Source organism: Agelaius tricolor, unplaced genomic scaffold, assembly GCF_023055355.1.
Source record: "Agelaius tricolor isolate 1412-34295 unplaced genomic scaffold, bAgeTri1.0.p SCAF_8, whole genome shotgun sequence".
NCBI classification, from domain to species: Eukaryota; Metazoa; Chordata; class Aves; order Passeriformes; family Icteridae; genus Agelaius; species Agelaius tricolor.
Window position 1 is genome coordinate 12,929,417 of NW_027269268.1, and position 16,622 is coordinate 12,946,038.

At 39.6% G+C, this 16,622-nt stretch overlaps 1 protein-coding gene across 1 annotated transcript in view; it reads left to right on the forward strand.

The window, feature by feature from the left end:
- The window catches only part of BMPR1B (bone morphogenetic protein receptor type 1B), a 233,986-nt gene that overhangs the window by 46,606 nt on the left and 170,758 nt on the right, over nucleotides 1-16,622 (forward strand). The gene's annotated exons all lie outside the window — the stretch shown is intronic.

A 16,622-nucleotide genomic window follows, 5' to 3' on the forward strand; every position in this document is an offset into this window, starting at 1 on the left:
AGTCCTGCGACAGAGGCTGCAGTCTCTCATTGAACCTGCCCGCCTGGAATGGTTGGTGGTGTCAGGGAGCAGAATGGTCCCCCCATTATCCAAGAAGAGGCAGTCAAAGAACTACTGAAATGCTTGGATGTTCATAAATCTATGGGACCAGATGGGATCCACCCCAGGGTAATGAGAGAGCTGGCAAATGAGCTTACAAAGCCACTCTCCATCATTTACCAACAGTCCTGGCTCACTGCTGAGGTTCTGGATGACTGGAAGCTGGCCAATGTGATACCCATTCACAAAAAGGGTGCAAAGGAGGATCCTGGTAATTATAGACCAGTCAGCCTGACCTCAGTACCTGGCAAGATAATGGAACAGTTTATATAAAGTGCCATCACACAGAATTTACAGGATGGCCAGGGTATCAGACCGAGTCAGCACGGGTTTAGGAGGGGTAGGTCATGTTTGACCAACCTGGTCACCTTTTATGACCAGGTAACCCGCCTAGTGGATGCAGGAAAGGCTGTAGATGTTGTTTATTTGGATTTCAGCAAGGCCTTTGACGCTGTCTCCCACAGCACACTCCAGACAAGTTGGCAGCCCCTGGCTTGGACAGGAGCACTCTTTGCTGGGTTCAGAACTGGCTGGATGGCCGGGCCCAGAGAGTGGTGGTGAATGGTGCTGCATCCAGCTGGTGGCCAGTCACCAGTGGTGTCCCTCAGGGCTCTGTGCTGGGGCCAGTGCTGTTCAATATTTTTATTGATGACATGGATGAGGGTTTAGAGTCTTTCATTAGCAAATTTGCAGATGACACTAAGCTGGGAGCGTGTGTAGATCTGTTAGAGGGACGGAGGGCTTTGCAGAGGGACTTGGAATGGTTGGATGGATGGGCAGATTCTAATGGGATGAAGTTCAGTAAGTCTAAGTGCCGAATCCTGCACTTTGGCCACAATAGCCCCCTGCAACGTTATAGGCTGGGGACGGTGTGGCTGGACAGTGCTCAGGAGGAAAGGGACCTGGGTGTGCTGGTTGACAGTCAGCTGAACATGAGCCAGCAGTGTGCCCAGGTGGCCAAGAAGGCCAATGGCATCCTGGCCTGTGTCAGGAATAGTGTGGCCAGCAGGAGCAGGGAGGTCATTCTTGCCCTGTACTGGGCACTGGTGAGGCCATACCTTGAGTGCTGTGTCCAGTTCTGGGCCCCTCAGTTTAGGAGGGACGTTGAGATGCTGGAGCGTGTCCAAAGGAGAGCAACGAGGCTGGTGAGGGGCTTGGAACACAAGCCGTATGAAGAACGACTGAGGGAGCTGGGGTTGTTCAGCCTGGAGAAAAGGAGACTCAGAGGTGACCTTATCACTCTCTTCAATTTCCTGAAGGGTGACTGTGGTGAGCTGGGGGTCGGTCTCTTTCTCCGGGCAACAACAGACAGAACAAGAGGACACAGTCTCAAGCTGTGCCAAGGGAGATACAGGCTAGAATTAAGGAGGAAGTTTTTCACAGAAAGAGTGGTCAAATACTGGAATCATCTACCCAGGGAGGTGGTGGAGTCACCATCCCTCGATGTGTTTAAAAAAAGACTGGATGTGGCACTTGGTGCCATCATCTGGTTGAGGTGTTAGAACATGGGATGGACTCGATGATCTTAAAGGTCTCCTCCAACCTAGAAATTCTGTGATTCTGTGGTAATGTGCTTTAACCAAGTCAATCACTGCCTATTCAGCGACTGCATCTGCAGATGCACTTCTGACTTGTTCAGCAATGAATTTACCAGGATGGTAGAATGAAGGCTCCAGTTGTATGTTGATGTTTAGGCTATCAGAAACAGCACAGCATAAGTCTACTTCTTGAAACTTGAGTAGTTTGGAAAAGAGGAAAAGACAACTTATGTTCTGTGATTTTAAAATTTGCTCAGCATGTGTAATCTCACAGGTTAAACTGTTGTTGGAAGAATTCTCCATCAATCATGAAGGGAGAAAAACAATTTCCTGCTGAAGTGACATTTTATTGAAGGACTTGTAGACTCCTAGTGAAGGAATGTGTTAAATTGCTAAAGATGCAGGGTGAAAAATTGCTATGCTAACATACATGAAAATGTATTAATAATAATTTACTGGTAAATTAATGTGGCCTGAGTTTAATGTCATTCTGGAAAAATCCATGTTCAAGGAAATGAGAATTTACTGTGTTAGGGTCTAATTGAATATGATTTCTTTTTTCCTTTTTGTTTTTTCCCCTTCTTTCCTACACTGGGGAACTCCTGTAAAGTAATAAATAAATCTAAAAAAGAGCATAAACTTAAATATTTGTTAGTACCTACAGTGTTAACTTGCTAGTTACAGTCAAATACTTTTCTTCCCATCGTGGTGAGAATCAGTTGCCTGGATAAAGCACAGTTCTCTGGTGAAACAGTGTAATCTTGTATTTTCTGAACCTTGAGCAGAAGTTATGGCTTCTTAGAGATTGCTCCATGTACATCCATTAAGCCTTGCTCAGATACACAGATATATATGTATATATATATATATATGTGTGTATATTTATTTATATAGATATATATTTATATGTATAGATATACATAGGCTGGATTGGACTTGCTATTTTCTTTCAGAAAATCAGTATATCTGGAGTCTCTGTGGTGTGTTCTTTCCATGGCTGCACAAACAGAGCAGCAGCACTTTGCTTGCTTTTTGTTCCTTTGTGGGAGTGAAAGAGCTTGGAGTTCACACTTTAATTTACCAGTATCCAGCAGGATTTAAGGATTGCATTTAATGACAGAAATTCCCAAACCTAATCAGTGGCAGATTCAGTTTCTGGCTGTGTGAACGGGTGATCACGTGTAGCTATGGGAGGAATTTGAGCTATACAGGCAGGATCAGCTAACAGTGCCATGGAAAGTTAGTTGTAGTTGTTAAGTTGTGATGCTTCCCCATATCATAATTACCACTTCAGCTTAAATACTTCTGCAGTGGCTGCAGGCTTCAAGAAGGAAAATAATGCAAGCTGTTCCCTGCTCCTACCTGCAGTCTGGTCCAGAATGCCCTTGAGTATTAATTTAGCTTTATTTTCAACATGATACACTTCTGTATTATACACAGATAGTCATGTCTGTAAATTGGGTGTGAGAGTAGGACAAATGCTTTAAAAGTCTGCTTAAAACATGACAGCAGCATGCCAGCTCAGACTGGGAAAATTCAGCTCCTTGGGAATGGAAGGCCAGAAACTGCCCTTCAACTTTTCCTACATCTTCCCTCCCAGTTATGATGAGCAGTGTAATTTTTTCACCAGAACGTAGTTCAAGTTCAAGCCAACAATCCTCCCCACTTCTTCCTAATTCTTTCCTCCCTGAGACTTAAATCAAAAACCCCTTGGGAGAGTGGCACTACATACTTGTCTGGTTCATAATTGAACACATGCATGTTCTGGTCAGTCTTCTCCCTGAAGAGAGAGCTGTGTCAGAAAGCAAATGCTGTCCTCAGAAATAATATTTGCCTCAATGGAGCTTGACCTGCTTTGTGATTTTTTTGGAAACAAAGTGCAGGAATAATGATTATATTGTAAATGAAGCAGGGAAAATAGTGTTGCTGTTTTCCTAAAATAAGAACAGAGCTTTAATACTCCTGAAATGTTTGGTTTGCTGGGGGAGCTTAACTTTCCAGGAAGTTGGATGTTGTCTTGACTTGTTTATTTTGGATATTTCCACTAATTGATTGTAACCTAATTATCCACATCCTAAGCCAGGCCTCTGAAACAGCCAGTAACTACAGTTGCAAAGATTTATTGTTATTTTTCTATTGAAGGAGGAGAATTGAGAGGTATTTATGTTTTCAGTGGTGTATAAAGCTGCAAGTGGAATCACAGAGCCAGTGAAGTGTGTGATGTTTTGTGTTGGGAACTATCTTTCAGTAACTGTTCTCATGATTCAGTTTATAGGTACATGTTATAATTTTCAACAAATATCAACAGGGCAAGGCTGAATTGTGTAGAAAATTATGCACGGGGACATTTTGTTACTTTTCCTGTTTCACATTCTAACAAAATAGTCTGTTCTAGGTTACTGGTAGGCCATTTTCAGCTCAGGAAGGTGACTAAAATCTTAATACTGGGGAATGCACCTCTTTCTCACAGAGTGGCTCATTTTATTTTGTTTCTAAAAGGTGATCAGTCCAAAAGTGGGAGGTTGGGGGAGGAGTGGATGTTGCTGAATGGAGTGGAACGAGTTACTCATTCTTCAGAATAGCCAGAAGGTAAACTCAAGTGCACTTGAAAACCATGCTGGTAAAATACCCCACGTGTAGCTCAGGCTGTTAAATACAATGTTTATTATTGACTTTTTTATTGGGTTAGAGAATGAATCGACCCCTGAGAACAAACTGGGTAAAATGTGCCGTGGAGGATGTGAAAAAGTGGCAGTGTAGGGTGTAGTGTTTTGCACCCTGCCTCAGCCACCTAAATGTGCATGAGAATATACATATATGTGGATTTGTTTAATAGACACATATACATATATAAATATTCTGTAAATAAATATATATGTATTCATACATAGGCATATATTGTGGAAGGCAGGAAGATGTGCAGGAAGTTTTTGTTTTGTTTTTTTTTTTTAAAGTAGGGGAGGAAAAGGGAATGAAGGGGTTGATGGTATGATGTAGTACTATACCCAGCTGGACTGAAGTTTGGATCAGACTGGGAGTGAGATTTGCTGAGATATATATTTATAATGTAGAGGGAGAAGAGGTAGAAAAAAACTAATCAAAAGTCTCTAATATAGAGGAAGGAGAATTTACAGTGCTTGAGAAATGTGAAACAAGTCTGACACCACAAACTCTTCATGGATAACTTGCTGGTTAAAGTATTAGTTATGATGTAATTTAAAAAAGACTTATTCAGGTATTTATGAAATGATGTAAATAAGGTTAAACAGTAGTGGCAAGGCCTGGATAATGTAACCTTGGCAGCCTCAAGGGATAAAAAGCAGGATGTAAACACAGAAACTAAACCCACCTTATCTTGGTACAGAAAGTACAATTTGCGTCTCCCTTGGCCTTGGATAAAAAGGCAAACTGTGGGATGCCAAACAGAAGTTCTATCCACTGATAGTGAAAACAAACCTGTGGCATTAAATGAGATGAATAATTTTCATCACAAGTGCACATCTTGTGGATTCATGGAGCTGTAAATCCACTGTGAAAATGTGTTGTGTGGCAAGACCAGAGTAAAAGAGGAGGAAGCTGAGTAAGATTTTAACTTTCTGGAGTTGCCAGTAGCTGACTGAGATTATTTTAACTGAATCCTAGCATATTAGTAAGAAAATACTGACTACATCAACCAGTGTTGTCTAGTAGAATAGCAGAAAGCACTTTGGAAATAAGTTGGTCATTGCAGTTCCCTGGAAGCTATTACCTGCTGTTGTGACTACCTAATGCACAAAAGTGTAATATGTTGTGCCAGGACAGTACAACAGAAGCATTGTGATAGTGTGATATTTTCTCTTCCTGGGAAAAACATAATTTAGATCACTGAAGTCAGTGGGACTCAGAGAAACAGCTAAAATAGATCAGGTGTTGCTCCCCTGAATAGTTTTAATTGGACCTAAATACATTCCTAGGTAATGTGGTTGGAGCTGTAGCACATCTGTCCATTGTGTTTGGGACACTGAGATATTCAGCAACCAAAGCTCTTCTATGTGTCATGGATGAACAACATGTTGCAAACTACTGAAACCACACGTGGAGATAGTACATTTTGAAAATCACAGCTCTGTGCCTGGAGTTGAATTACTTGTGTTATATACTGCACAACCTGTTGGCACACTGAATTAATGTCTCTGGAGACCTACAAAAGGAATACTTGGAGAATTAGAAGTCAAAACTAAAGGACTAAGCCTGCTGCAGAGATCAGACTGCTGCACTGAGAAAATCAAAGTCCATGTGTGTGATTTAAACTATGTTTGACATGCCAGGCTTTGGTTTCACCAGGAGACTCACTATGCTATTTGGCTATGTTTTTAAAACCCACAAGTGTAAATTAGAACGAGCTAATTTTATAATTATTCCCAACAGACACACAAGTAATTTAGTCTCAAACATGTTTATTTTATAAAGACACAATCATTCAAAAAAGAAGTGCTGAGAAACCACAAGTGGTTTGAGCAATAGAGGCTTAGAGCTTTGGCAAACATGCACATGTTTAAAATGTGGTAGCATTTGTTTAAAAGCTATTGAGTGTTCTGTCTCTTTCTTTGCAGCTTTATGACTGTCCTTAAAGAGTAATACCAAAGAACTGGGGGGTGGAAGAGTTGTTTTGTTTATGGTGGTATTAGTCATTAATTTAGTTTAAATTCCAGGAAAAACCTCAGTTGTTCGGCCTTGAGAAATGAAGAACAAAATCATGCTTGTTTCATATGCTGCTAGAGGAAGGACTGATCCTGACACTGAATTGAGAATGGGATTTAAAATGATTTTTTTTAATCCTAAAACTCGATGGATTGCTCATTCTGAAGAGACAGGCATACCCCTTCAGTAGCTTGAAGAAGAAACTGCTCACAGGGTATAAATATGCCATGGAGAAGGGACACCCTATACAAATATGTTAAAATTCAGATTGTAACATGAGCTTGTATAAAAGTCCTTAAAAAGGAGGCTAGAAATGGTGACATTCTGAGCAGTTAATGAGCAAGTTCACATATGTCATGACTCTCACCAGGTCTCTGGTATTTATTTTTGGTACAACCCAGAAGGAAAAAAATATTTGACAATGAGAGAAGTGCCCCACAGTCTTTGGGCCTTACACAATGCATGATATGATGCTATAATTTTTGTAAAATAGTGGGAATACTTACAATGCAATTTGGGGCTGGAAAGCTGCTCTCAGAAACCCTGGACTTCCTGAGAGCAGAAAGCTTTATTGCACTAAGCTCACAAAGACTAGTTAGTCTTTTTGCTTCTTTGACTAGAAAGATTAAACAAACACCTTTAGAATGGCTGTAATGTGCTATCAAAGGTGAGCTGTAGCCTGCTTTGCTTCTTTAAGGTGTTGTTTAAATAAATCTATATTTGCTTCTTTCTAAGCAGTACTTTGTGCTCTGTTTTTGACAAAAGTATCAGCTTGGGGGGGGCGGTGGGGTGGGAAGGGGAGACATTTATTTTACATAGTGCAGATTTAAAGCTTTATCTAAACTTTTTCTAAGATTTTTGTATACAGCGAGGTAACAACAAGACTTTTTACATTTCCAATTCTAAGTTGTTAGGATCGCAAAGCTAATCCTTCATCAGGCAATGTATCATGTTTTAGGTTCAGGTTGTCTTGTTTCTTCAAGAAGTTGTTCAGCTGCATCTGAAGCATGATGCTGCTGGAGTTAATACATAAGTCTCTATTTCTGGATTTTCAAAAAGTCTTCAAAATTCAAGCACCAATTTTTCAATAGAGGCAGTAGCATTTTGGACTATAACTTCTCATTAGCTTTTAAAATTTCAAGCCCTGTGCAAAGTAGGATGGTATAGTTGGGAAATCAAAGGGATCTGAATTACAAAAAAATTGTAGTAAGCGGTTCTTTTAGATGCCAGATCTTTCTGGCGATTTCCATAAAATTTCTAATATAAATGAGATGTGAGTATTTTGTTGAGGAATATGTACCTAGAATATTTATTTTAGTCCTTCAGTCTAGAGAAGTCACAGAGATTTAAGGATTTTTTAGACTTTATGGAATATCTTAAAATGTAGTTAAAACTTTTCATTGAATTCTAGGTAACTTTTTAACATCATGTGGTTATCGATTTTGTTAAATATATGAGACTCATAACTTCAGTGAAAAATCAGATTTTTAACTTGAGTGAAGAAATATTGCCCTGAGATGTTAGTGGCTTGAGGAAAGGAATTGTTATGAGTAGTTTTGTCAGATTTCTGCATGAACTCACTTTGTGCATGCCTTCTGCAGTGTTTTAGTACTGGTAATCAGTTTTCCAGAACAGTCTAAAACTGTAATTCCAAGCCCTTCTCTGTGGTCAATGTACAAGGCACTGCTCTCACTGCTTTCTGCTCTAATAGGTATGCTTTCATATTGACATTTCCCATCAGAAAATGTATTTTTTCAATTACTGAGTGAAGGTTTCAGGATTTGCCTCCAAAGCTGGAAATCTTTGTGCAGCAAGGGGTTACCTGTGGTCTGTCCCCGATTATGTCCAGCCAAGGCCAGCAGAAAAGGCACCAGCTGATGGCAGTGAGTGGTTGAGCACCTCTGGTTGCATTCTCCCCTAATATGTTACTGTGCAGTTTTTCTTTCAGTTTTCATAGCTGTATGCTAGAAATGTGTTGTTGTAGTTTTAGTCATTAAAAAGTTTTGCCTTTCAGTTTTTACAGCAGTACGTAAGATACGCTGCTCTTCTTGAAGTTTTTAGTCTACTGTTTTGTAATTAATGTAATGTGTTAATGCACTGTTTTGACACTTCCATCTGACAAAGATATTTCTTGATACTCAGACATCAAAATCCTCAAATGGCTTTGATTGACCAATCTTCAAATTGGTATTTGATTTCAAGTAGTTACGAAAGTTGAGTAAATGTTTGCTTCCTGTAATTTTTAATTACAGGAATTTTCAATAATCTAATATTTTATTTACATATTTAATTGTCTGTACATTATTTGCAGTGTGTGTTTTCCTATTTAATTTCAATTTCCTTTTTTTATGCCTCTAAGACATGTTGCACATTTTGAGGTTGGATGCTGGGCTTTTCTTTTGGGAATATCGGTTTAGAGAAACAGTAATGAATGTTCAATATGGTCTTTGTATCCCTTTGTTATGAAAAGCAGATGGAATGGGTGATTCCTACTTTTTTTTACTTTAATGGCTTTCAGCTGCATTGAGCTAGTTATGTTTGTTATAAATATCATTCACCAGAAGAAAGAAGCTAAGCAATTAATATTGCAAAGCTGCAACAACAGAAAGTGTCACTTTGAGAAAATAAGTTGAAAGAAGCCGATTTCAGCCTCAAGGCTTCCACAGCAATGCTATTTTTGATTTTAAAGTATACATATCTAAAACACCAACAAACACATGAAACCTTTGAATACTGTTATTCCACATACATCTCTGGCATTTATACCCATGTGAAGAATTGCACTGAACCCTAGTGCTACAAAAGAAAAGAAAGGACCTTAGCAAATGTGGTACTGTGTGGAAAGAGCCCCAGGGCAGCAAGTAGACATTCCTTTTTTTTGTTTCATGTAGTTGTGAATTCCACTTGCCTTCTTTGCATGCCTTTTTTGCATCCTTCTGTGCTTTTAAAATGTTTTCACGGATGTAAATATTGTCATTGGGGCTTTTCATATAAAGATAACCTAGAGAACTCCTTTTATGAGGATCACAGTATTGACTTGAAAAAAAGAAATTTTTTGATGCCTGAAAGCAAAATGAGTAAATAAAAACATCAGGTAGACCTTTGACATTTTCTAGCTCTGGGCATATAAATATATATATATATATATATATGCACACTCACTGTGGCAATTTTTGAAAGAATGCAAAAAATGCAAAAAAACCTAAACAAAAAGCAGTGGGAGAGACGGAGATTTAGGAAATTTTTTGCATAACTCCACAAATTATGAAATTACATTTTGGTTTTAAATGAAGTTTAAAAAATCCTCTGACATCCAGAAAGTTTAATTTAGAGGCACTTTTTTTTCCTAGTTGCATTTAAATATATTTATACAATATAAAGTTCAGCAGTGCATACCAAATCCACAGTAAAGGCCCTCCATCTGAATGTGCACTCTAAGAACTTTATACCCAGTTTTCCTCCATTAGTGTACGTGTAGTTAAAAGCTGCAATTAAAATGTCATCTGAGATAGGTGAGCAATGAATTTGTTTGAGACTGATCTGAGTCCAAAAGATTAAAAAAAGAAAAAAGGATCCTTCAATACTTCAAACATGATGCCTACTTCTCTTTGGCTGCCAAAATTACCCTTGAAGACCTCATTTAAAATTATAGAGATTTACAGCACTTATGTGCATAGTCAATGAAGGGAAATGAAAATGTAATTGCAAGCAGTCATCACAAGCTCAGTCTTTCAGTTAGGTTCAATTAAAAAACCCCAGTTTATTATGAAGTGACATGGTAAAGTTGGCAGGATTTTGTCAGTCTAAGCTAGAGCTGAATCAGCTGCAGGTAAGAGATAAAAAGCCCAATCCATTCCCCAGTGAAGTGAATTGAAAGCTTCCCAACAGATCTAAGACTTCAAAATTTGCCAAAAGATTTTGATTGTGTGTGGTAAAGAATTTTTTTTTAAATTTCAGTAGTGATTAGAAACATTGTTCATTCACATATCTTTAAATAAGAAAAAATATGTTGTGGAAGTCACTGTGTTGATCCCAAATATTGGTGCCTGAGCCCTGGGTGTTCTGGAGAGTCCAGAAGTGCCTGTTACCTTGTGAGGCTGTGCTCATCAATACTTGTCACTGCATCTGTGCCCTGCAGCCCAGCCAAGCCCTGTGGATTTGAACCAGGTCAGATGTGAGAACTTGCTCATGTATTTGTCAGCCTGGCAGAACACACAATGATGTATTTATAGCTGCCTTGTACCAGCTGCAGGAAGAAGGATGATACCTGATCTGGCATAAAATCTACTGAGATAAAATTACTTTAAGAAAAAATAATTAAAATTTATTTATGTCAGCAGAATGGTTTGATACCTGTTAATGGTTTCCCTTTTTTTTTTTTGTCATGAGCTTTCACTGCTTTCTTAGGTATTGAGCATCCACAAGCTGCAGTTACCATCTCATTGAACCACATATTGCAATTTTTAATTCTGCATATTAATAATTAATTGATATTAAATATTTGAACTGTACTGAAGTAAATTGGGCTATTTTCTGGAAGCTAGTGTTTGCCAGGGTATAATTTGTGGAAATTTTTTTTCCCTTTTTACTGAGGAAGAATTTTCCATGACAGGATGTTTTCTCCTCTCCCTTTGCCCAGTCTGCCCTCCCACACAAAATTGTGGTTTTCCGTGCCATGATGTAAACATTTTTCATAAACAGGATTCACACTATTAAGATGAAATTATGCAAGAGGAATTTATTCAGGCATGATACTTCTCCTCTTTATCAGCACAACTGGTGCCATGGTGAACCTGGCTCAGGAAGATGAGCAAGGGAAATGACAGAAATGCCATAAAACTTGCTGTTGGACAGGGAGTCTTGGCCTTATTGGAGTACATGCTTGTGGAACTGCACCATCAGAGCAGATGATAGTGCACTAGTGTTTCACATGGGGAAATCTTATCAACAAAGGGTCAAGACTTGTGCCCTTTGAGATATTTGCTAATATTTCCAAAGTTTGGTCAAAATGTGGGCTTTTGGTAGACACAAAATTGTTAAAAGTTTGTTAAAGAGGAATGCAGGGTAATAAAAAATGCACAGTTCAGTTCTAAGAAATGGGATGATCACCTGGGAAATGTGTTGGAAAAGGTAATTTAGGGGAGGAAAAAAATTGTAAGAGGAGGTTTTTTCAATTGCAAGTGCATGTGCACACATGCTGCTCTTCCATGTATAATCACGCTACAGTCCAGCATAAAGGGAATAGAAAAGCCTATGCAGATTTCTGTAAGTGATCCCTGCAACACGAGATGTGGGATGTGAAGAGCTCTGGTGAATGCCAGTCAGGTTTTCCTAGGTTAAAGAAGAAATTACATTTTCACTTCTTGATTTTATAACACACTATCTATACTGTTTATGTCAACAAATACACTGAAAATAATCTGTCAGGAGCTGACATTTGCATGCAGCTGCAGAAGTGTCAGGAATTTCAGAGCACCATCTTGCTTTGGCTCTCAACTTTCAGCTCTGACTCAGGTAATGCATTGCTTATATGTAACAATTTGGCAGCACCCAAAATCCACTGGTGACAATTTTCATCGAAGAAATGCAGGGCAAGTGTGCAGATTTAAAAGGATTTATAGAGCATATTTGCATTGGTGGGACCATTTCAATCACGTAGTAATTGCCCAAGAAGGGTTTTGCACAACTGCTTCCTTACAGTTTTACTGACTGCTGACCATGGGCAGGAGTCAGATTACTGGAGAGGTTCTTGCAGGGTCTTGTTGACTGTATGGCCACAAGTAGGCAATATCAGTGCTCAGGCAGCAGAATTTGATGAATAAGATAAACCCCATATAAACTAACAAGCATATCCTTGGCTGTATGAAAGAAGATGACGATGTTAAGGTCACGTTAAAGCCCTGAGTTGTTTAGGAAAGCTTATGTCTCCCAGCTGGGAAACATCACACAGACAGTTCACAATACACCAAAGTTTTGGCTTAACAGAAACACAGAAAGTCAACTTAGGTAATTTTATCTGCTGTGTTCCCTTGGGCCAGGGCTTTGGAAAGGAGAGTAAGATCTGTCATTAGTCATCGTTGCCTCTTGTGAGCTATTAATTTATTATGCTCTTTTATGTCTGCATGCATTTTTGTAAATAGTGCTTAGATTAAAGTTAAGTGTATGTATTTGTAAAAACAGATGGATTGGACTTTCTTTTGCCACTGAGTAGAGCTGGTACCATTTGTACTCACGTTAAACATCTACACTTCTCTGCTGTCTGTGAAAGGTCTGGTAAACTTAGAAGCAAGACTAATGGTTGGTGAGAGGAGCACGTTGCAGAAACTCTGATTCCAGTTTTTCTCACTTTTATTAACAAAGTAACAGCCAATGTGTGCTGGATAACTTTAGTGACTTGGTAAAACTTCATATACACACCTCTGTACTTGCAAAGGGCTTTTGGGGATGCCTAAGTGCTCCTCTGTCCCAGGGCTTTGTGTACACAGTCATGAAATGATCATGAGAGAGCTTTGTAAAAACTCCTGAAGGATCTTTCAAGGTAAAGTGTAAATTTAGCATAGTTTTTTATTAAATAGTGTTTCAGCTCTTCCAGCTTTTGATCCTGTTGCAGCAGTGCCATGTGTTGAGGTAAACAGGAACCTTGGAAACACGGTGTGATGCTGCATGATCAGCTGCTCCAAAACCTGTGAATGAAACTGTGCCCTCGTTGGAGGGAGTGCAGCTGGGATGCACACACAGGCACTTCTTGAGCAGGAGGTGGGCTCAGCTCTTATGAATGACATAAGGCACAAGCTACATAACTATAAAAGTCTCAGGCAAGTTTGACTTGTCCTTGGATGAGTCAAGCACACTCTGCGGCTGATGCAGTTCGATAATGAGTATTTTCTGACTTCATTATGCCATAGGCAGTTACTGTACTGGTTTTAGAGTACTGGATTCAGTAAAAGATGAATTAAGAAGAAAAAGAATTGTGAGGATATCTCACTGTGAATTCTGGTATTCAGCAGCTCCAGGCAAGCAAGGGAATGACATAAAATTAGGATGCGTGTTTAGTTTAGTGTTTTGGCAAGCTAAAGGGTAGGTTAACAAGGAAAAGATAGGATTAGATAAACTCCTGGTATAATTTCTCTTTTAATTTCTCATTAGTTTTTGCCATTGGGTGTAGTTAGCTGTGGCATGCCTTTATGCTTTGTGTTAAAAGGGGGTGTTGTAATTTGTATTCAGGCTTTGGAGTGAACAGATTTCTGGCAGAGGGAGAGTTCTCTGGAGAGAATAGATCCTGAAAGGAGGGACCTCAGGAGAAATCAGTCCTGCAGAAAACCTGATCTGTTACTACAACATGACCTTTTCCATGCTGTGTATTGGTTGCTGGCTGTAACCCTTGAGATGCAGCTTTTTTTTTTGAGCTTACTTGATGCCCTTTTAATGTCATTTTGTCCATCTTTTGCCTGTCAGAAGTGTACAATAGAGGTTTTGCAGCTTAGCAGTGTCCCACTTATTCCTGTGGCAGTTCCTGTGGCAGAAAGTACAAGAGCTGCTGAGAAAGAAATGAAGCTTTGAGAATGTGTGCCTGGAGATGAAAGGAGGGTGGCAACACAGGCAAGGGTGATTTGGCACTGCTGGAAGTTGTTGTATGGGTTACCCGAGTCAAACTATGTACTGGTGTAACAATTTGCATGCCCTTCTATGAAAGATGAGATAATTCTGAGTTAACAAAAGTTCTTCACCCTTTCTTAGATAAAAGAAAAGCCTATTTCAGGCTTAGTTATAACGTTGCTACTAAGCATGATGGGGCCTCTTTATCCAGGGCTCTGCTTTCTTCTGAGTGGGTTTTTGGGGAAATGGGTTATCCCAGTGTTGCCAGCAAGGCTGTTCTGCAGCGCAGTGAAGAGAGGAATCCAGTCTGTGTGTGATGGAGATAACAATTTCCCCACTCATACTCCCTGTGGCATGCATGCTTCCACGGTGTCTCTCCCAACTCCCTCTCTGTCGTGGGAGCTGATTGAATGTTGGAAATGGGAGGGGTTTTCGTTTGCATTGTTCATGAACAGATGGCCCAATTGCCAATGGTTGTTCTTGCTCCTTTTCTGTTCTTCTCAGGTGCCTCTCAGAGAGTGTTCCCAGCTGAGAGCCAGCCTCATGTGCTGCTGTGCTGGGAGGGTAATGCTCCAAAGCTGGAGAAACCTGAGAAGGAGACACAGCCTTCCTGAAAGTAATAGATGGTTACTGTTTCAAATACAGGCAATGGGAAAAAAAAAAAGGATTCCTATCTACCATGCAGCCTGGGGAGGGGAAGGCAGGGTTTTCCTGAGGGGGGGAAGGTGTGTCTGTGTTGTCTGAAGGGAAAAGAGGTGAAAAGAGAGATGAAAAAGAGAAAAATGGATTGGAGCTTTTTCATATCCTACTTAATCACAGTCATATGTCAGGCCGTTGGAGAGGAGGAGGGAGGGGATGGCTTGTTGAAAAGCGTAGCGTGCTGGAATTCTGTGAGTGAGTTGTGTGGTGAGTCCTGTGGCTTACTGCTGCCCTGATGAATAGAGCCTTTCCAGAGCTGCCAAGCCCGAAGCAAATGTGGTCAGGGATTTATTATGAAATGTACCAAACCTTGGCATGGGGCTAATTGCATATAACAAGAAGCGTGCTGGAAACTCAGACCTGAAAGGTGACAAATGCAGAAAGTATTCTATATCTGACGCTGCTGAAAGAGGTTTTGTGTAGGGGAATGTCTGTATGTCTGTGCTTTTTGCTAATGAGCTCCTAAACGTAGCTGCATGTTTTCATGTTATTGGTTTGGTTAACATAGATGTAGCTTTCTTTTTTTGGTTATTTCTTTCACAGCCAACAAAGAAGGAATAATTGCTATATGGCTGTAATAGCTGGAGTTCTCAAAGGAAGTGTGTGGGTGCTGTCTACAAATTATCATTTGAAAGAATAGAGTGGAAAGGTATGAGCTTGGATACTAACAAAATACTGGAGCTGAGAGTTTGAAACTTGCATGTCAAAGTTACAAGAGACAGCAAAAATTCAACTGTAGGCTTTGAAGAGACATGCTCTGTTCAGTATTCTCAGTGGTCGAGTAAAAAATTTGTACAGCAAGACTGGAGTTTCTTTAAGTCTGAAAGTTTCTTGGAGCTGCTAAATCTGTCCTTGTATGTGTGATGCTCACTATCACATTATACAGCATAGACCTGCAGCACAGTGACATTTAATCCAGTGAAAAGCTTCTTGCCTCCCTTCAGTACTTCTTCCTGCTCTTCATGTATATCCATAGCTGCATTTTGAAATCTTGTGCTGGTCGTTAATGTCAGACATAGTTAACCTTTTTCTGTTTGAGACAGAAAAGCAGAGATTACTGCTTCTGTCTTTGAAAGCCATCAAACTGTCCAAATGAGTTTCATTAAAAATCACAAGTCCTTCAAGGAATGGCAGGAAAAGAAAAACTGGGGGAAAAATCCACAAGAAATCAAGAGAACCACAAACAAAAACCCCGTGGGATGGATTCAGGACTTGATTGACTTGATGTTAAGTGATCTAGAAGCTAAGCAGTAGTGAAATGTTCAAGAATTAGAAACAAAGGCTACAATATTTTATGCTAATATTCTCTTTTGTGAAATTGTCAAGTTTGTTGACTTTTTTTTTTTTTTAAGGAGAACAGCTTTTGGGTTGATGTTTTGGCCAAAAAGCATAAATCCATTATGTTGCTTTTCTTCAAAGGACATCTGCTTCTCAACATTTTTAAGACTTCCTCATCTAATTATAGGGTCTGAAAAAAATGTCTAGCTCACTTGATTTTCTCCCTGGTGGTGCCAGGTTTTGTGTACAGTGAGGTATTAGGAAGAGGCAGACATGCAAAGTTCAAGATCCCTTGGATAGCTTCCTGAAGGTTTGTACAGCCTTCATCTCACTTTCCTGTTATGCTGATGGTCAGGAAAGGAGGGATTTACAAATGAAGCAGAAGAAATCTCAAGCAAACAGAAAGTAACCACTCTGCACACATTCGCTCTTGTTCCAACCAAAGATTTTATATGGAGTGGGCAGTCTAAGGCACTTGGTTCAGTGATTGTGTTAGCCCACAGTAACTTACTGTGTAAATACTAATACAGGCCACATAGGGCGTGCAGAATTAAATGTTATAAAACTGTCCTAGTGTAGAGCCTTTATTTGAGTATGGGAGGGTTATAAGACCTACCAAAGTTTTTAGTATTTAAAACATGAAGTAGGTATCTATCCTGTAACGTTGTTAGATTTATTCCTTTCAAGAACTTTTCTTGCTGGCTTTAGCAGCATCCCAGAAATGCCATTTTT